Genomic DNA, 5,148 nt, shown 5'->3' on the forward strand with positions numbered 1-5,148 from the left:
AAAGATTTTGTTAGCAAGGTTATTGCTACAAGTTATAAGGTTATAACTACATGTGTGACCATAAAAGCACCAAGCTCAGGTGAGGACAATAGACGTGTGGAGACGAACATATAACAATAATTCTTGACTGATCAGATTTGTTTATCCTTTCATTGTTTATATGTTGTCCATGTCTCGTTCTTGTCTCAAGCGCTAAGAGCATACGAGTCTGTTGTTGTTATTATATGTATTGAGGTAAGTTAGTAGATAAACGCAGCAGGCTCTGTATGTAAGTAAGAGTACAAGTTTCCCAAGGAAAACCTTGAGACTGGTAGGCCGAGAGCTGACTGGCATGTGGTGGTGAAGAACTCGGTCATTAGAGTTGATGAGCGCACTAATCATAAAAAACACGATTTGTTTGCGCTAGCGTATCACGACTGAACATTACTAACAGCTGAATGTTGCCTAACTGTTCGTTACATTATAAGTATTGAGTAATAACGGGGGAAACTGGTTGGAAACGCGATCACATGTCGTTTATCTGGCAGAGTTGTTTATAGTTGATGGCTGCGGATTTGGTGTAGTTGTGTCAACTTATACGGACGTTCCTAGAGGGTAGAAAGAAATGACAGGTAACTTGTATTACTTCACCTTATCCTAATAAGGTGTTAACATTAGTTTTCTTGATTATCGACACTGTACGTTTGAGCCAGACTGTATCTGAAAGTCACACATCTTCTGGCGTCTTGAGCAGCTGTGGTAGCGTCTGCACCAGGACCACGTGGACCACGTGATATAGATTTCATAGATACTTCAATACAGGTGGAGTTTCTCTCTTCAGGGTACAGTTGCAACGGGAATCCAGAACAAGGTCAGTCTGTGTGAACTGAATTAATCATCAGACATTTTGAGACGAATGGCTGTCCCAGTTACCTGCATGCAAGACTTTAATGATAGGCTGATAGAACGCCCCTAAAGACTTTTAAAGGTTATATGATGTCAGAATTTGTGGTAATTAACTCATTTCATAATAGTAAGCGTGTGTCACAAGCTTGCCAAAAATCAATAAACTATAATAATAATAATGAACCTTATAAGTTTGGTCTTTTGAATGTTTATTAATTCTGTTTGTTTCTTTAGCCACCACTTGTCAAAGCATGTATGACAGCTATAGTGACAAAATCTTGACAAAATAATTTTTTTCCTTTATTTCGCAATGTTTAGTAGTGTTTTGCGATGTTTAGTTGTTTTCAATTGCTTCCTCAAAATCTGTATAACCCTTAACAATTAACTCGTATTCTACAACCTGTTTAACAATGATTCTAAGGAAGTCGAGTCAGTGAGCAAGAGAAAACTATTTATCCAAATAAACTTGATTGTTTAATTATTATTTAAACACAGCTAAGGAACGGCGATTTGAACGACGAAAAAAACGTGTTTTCAATAAATCTATAACTTTCAATTTAATGAGAAATAAAAGCAATTTAAGAAGAAACTCAGGACAACGGAGAAAATACAACAGAGGGTGAATATTAGAGAGGACCTCAGAGGATTAAAACACACGAAGTGTGAAAGAAGACAGCAGAAAAAGAAGGGTGGTTCATACGTTACCTTGATTATGGTTCGGTCCGATTGCATCTCATCCACGCTCACTTTCATGGAGATGAAGGAGTTAAAGCCAAGGTCACCCATAGTAGTCAGGTACTCAACGATGTCAGAAAAGTTCATACCCGAGTCTGTCCAGTTTGGTTGAAGTGTCGGGTAGATGCCGCTACCAGTTAGATTGAGGAAGTCAAGTAACGGTTGTTTGCCTCGGTTCTTTATGGTATCTATCATTATAATCATCAATAATCATCAATCAATCATCAATCATCAATCAATCATCATAATCATCATCATCATCCATCAATCATCCATAATCCAGCAATAATTGATCATCGATCATCCATCATCATCATCCATCAATCATTTATCAATCATCGATAATCCATCAATAATCTATCATCCATCCATCATCCATTAATAATCATCATCATCATGAAGAAGTCTCACGTCAAACTTTTAATATAAAGTCAGTTCCGCTAAGGCGGAGATTTAGGAAATGCCGAGAAATAACAGAAGATTGTATGTACAGACATGCCAATGGAGACATCAGGTTCGTACCAATATCTTCGCAAGAACGGAAGAATGCTCGCGCCTGCTTGACTGCTTCGGGTGCTGCGCTGTCGTTGACTCTAAGTTGGTCTGCAGACACATTTCAGTCTACATATTAGGCTGTCAACAATAGCTTCACTGCAGCTAAATCAAACCGTCTTAAAATTTATCATAATTAATAAATGCTGCACGGTGTAAATGTGCTTGTAGAAAAACATGGCATGGTTTAATAGAACACAAAAATTAAGTACTTCTATAGAACAAAAAGTGTTTGCTCTAATCCTGAAGTCAATACCTTATGTCACTCTTCCATATTGATACCAAGCTGACTGAAAAAAGTGATAATAAGCTGGTAGCTTATTAAACAGCTACGTTTAGCACATCGAAGACATCGGAAAAGTTTACGATAACCTTCTTAGGGATACAAACTCAAGTGGAAGTCAGGATCGTGATAAGTTAGAGCTTGAGCCGAGACTTGGCGACTATGATCAGTTTGATGCTCATTGACAGCATTAAAGAAAGAAATACTAAAGGAAACCATTTTATACATTAAAAACCACACAGTGTGCTCCAACTATAAAGTTTTTTTTCCGACTAGAACCATATTAATCATCGAAATTCTAATCACTACCATATATTGTTGCATAATATTTTCTTATTATCTCTATTTCAGACCTTTCAAGAACTCGTTGATCTCGTCATTTAATATGTTAAAAGTGTGGATGGAACTTCGGAAGCTGGTATTGGATGCTCCTCCACCCAGCGTCCGCATGCAAACTGGTAAAAGTCTTCGCAAGGATCCACATTGGAGTCGATGCTTTTGGCGATGTAAGCAGCTGTTGAAATGTGATAAAGACAACGAAAGTGTAAAAAGTAATGACCAGAGTGTTACTTGTCTTTATTTCAGTAACATCAGAAGATGATAGTGTAACTTGTGATGTATGTGTGTGTTTGAGAGATAGAGATTTGTATTTGTCGAATAAGTGATGGTCATCATCAAAACATTTTCCTCGTGAGATGTTGCTTGGCAAATAAAGAAATGTTTTTGATAGTGCTTTCAAATACAGATGTTTATGACTTTGAAAACTACAGTATTTCACAGATAACTGATGAAGTATTGAAAAGGATAAAAGAGAGAGTGTATGTGTGTGTGTGCTTTCGTGCGTGCGTGTGGGCAACGTGTTGTGAGTCGATTTATTACTAGATCACACGACAAGAATAAGCCTACAGTAAATAAAAGCTTGTGATAATGTGGCATAGAATGATTCATATAGAAGGAGAATCATAGTGTATGAGAAAGCACACTATTTTGCAAGCGCAGATCGCATCACCAGATTCATAGAACAATTTTTTTTTTCCTTATGTAAAATTACATCGTGTCTTCGCGCCTTCATCGAGTGTTATTAATCCTCCCAGGTATACTCACCTGACTCCAGACAGTCAAACGTCTGACAAACACCTTCAAGAGCCGCAGCCGCACCTGGAATAGATATCGTCTTGAGGTTGTGTTATTTTGAACAATGAGACACTGAATAAACCTTTTCGTCAAAACACAAAGTGAATTTACTATTTTCACTTCATAGTCGCAGTTAAGTACATGTCTTGAGTTTTTAGTTATGTGTTCTGTGTACTGCTTCTGGATATCTGGCTCGACATGTCAGGAGAACACTCAAGCTCAGTTCTCGATTCATGAAAACTTTGTGACAATCGACATATAGTTACCACACTTGCTGCTGTGTAGCTGATCGCAAGAAGTTGGTAAGTGCAATTTATTTATTAAAGCGTTAAAGATAAATTTGCTTAACTGTATATTCTTGATTTTGTAATTATTTTCAGAGTATTCCACAGCAGCAAACAGTCAAAACATAGTGAACTATTGACAGCCAATTAGCCCTGTTAAAGACTAAATCAGTGAATGATACAGACTCGCAAGCACCGGATTCGTTAAACCGTGTAAATATACTTCAAATTAATTTTTTAGGAGATATATGATGACAGACAGCACATGGATGGTAGCTCCGTAAATATTGCAGAGTTTGCACTTGCCTTTCGCGGCTTCATATCTGGTGTAAAAGGAGACGAAGAGTGCCAGAAAAATCACTGAGGCGACAAAAAGGAGAATGGATAGAAAGGCGAGGAACTTCTCTCTTGGTGTCAGGGCATTTCTCATCGTCAACCTGTCAAGCATCATACGAGTCGCTATGTAACGAAAGTTATAATACAAACTTTTAAAGTTTCCCTTAACTCGTTTTTACAACTGAGTGTTTATTTAAAACAAAAACAAAAAGAGTTCTGAAGATACGCAGATTAAGTAACCTTTATATTACAAATAATATTATTTTTATTGCGTGTGTGTGTGTGTGTGTGAGAGAGAGAGAGAGAGCGAGCGTGGAGCTAAACGCAGAGATACGATTACAAAAAAGAATTTAAAAATGTTTAAATTTGTCTCACCGTAGTTCGTCTGAGTGGAGCGATTCCTTGCTCTGTCCAATACTGAGGTCTTCAGTGTCACTCATGGCGATGAAGTGAATTAGAGGAAGGCCGGGTTCTGATGGCGGGCAAATGGACGAAGCCTGCAGTTACGGTACGAGCTGCACACTATATACAGACAGTCCAGATATTTGAGTGTGTTCAGTTCAGTGATGTTAACATATACTTTGTCATCAAAATATCATTGTATGTGTACATGACAAATGCATGTTAAGTTACAACTCAGCATCTGCTAATACACTCACTCGTAGGGTCACGACTTTCCTATGTACAAAGCTGCGGAAGAGGTGTATCCGTATGTTTAATGACGATTACACACAATTAACTTCCGGTCGACCTGACCCCAGACAAGGGTTACTAGAGAGTGGCACCTTCCTCTGTGCAGCATCTCCTTGTATTTGATATCAAGAAGGGACCAGCAGTCGGAATGGAGTTTGTGGCCTACAGACTATCTATAGTGTGGCTACCCGACGACCCTCACGATGCTCGACAGAGTTGGTACCTGTGTCGATGTCCGGTTTCTCT

The sequence above is a fragment of the Pomacea canaliculata genome, linkage group LG2, assembly GCF_003073045.1.
Source record: "Pomacea canaliculata isolate SZHN2017 linkage group LG2, ASM307304v1, whole genome shotgun sequence".
Lineage (NCBI taxonomy): Eukaryota > Metazoa > Mollusca > Gastropoda > Architaenioglossa > Ampullariidae > Pomacea > Pomacea canaliculata.